This window comes from Penaeus monodon, chromosome 29, assembly GCF_015228065.2.
Source record: "Penaeus monodon isolate SGIC_2016 chromosome 29, NSTDA_Pmon_1, whole genome shotgun sequence".
Taxonomy (NCBI): domain Eukaryota; kingdom Metazoa; phylum Arthropoda; class Malacostraca; order Decapoda; family Penaeidae; genus Penaeus; species Penaeus monodon.
This window is the reverse complement of record NC_051414.1, coordinates 30,199,153-30,199,383: the sequence shown is the minus strand read 5'-3', so window position 1 is coordinate 30,199,383 and position 231 is coordinate 30,199,153.

The following is a 231-nucleotide window of genomic DNA, read 5'->3' as shown; positions in this document are numbered from 1 at the left end:
GGAGAAGTAATAGTAAGCCCGGTTGAGCAGTATCATCGAGGGGGGAGGGGGGGGGGGAAGGGTGCAACTTCCCCGGTTCGCAACATTTGTTCTTTCTGTATATTACTGGATACTTTCCTGTGCCCGATCCATCGACTGAAATAACACAACCATATCTTTAATAACAGAATAAAACAAAAAGAAAAACAAAAAATATATAAACTCGTTCCATCGACTGAAATAACACAACCA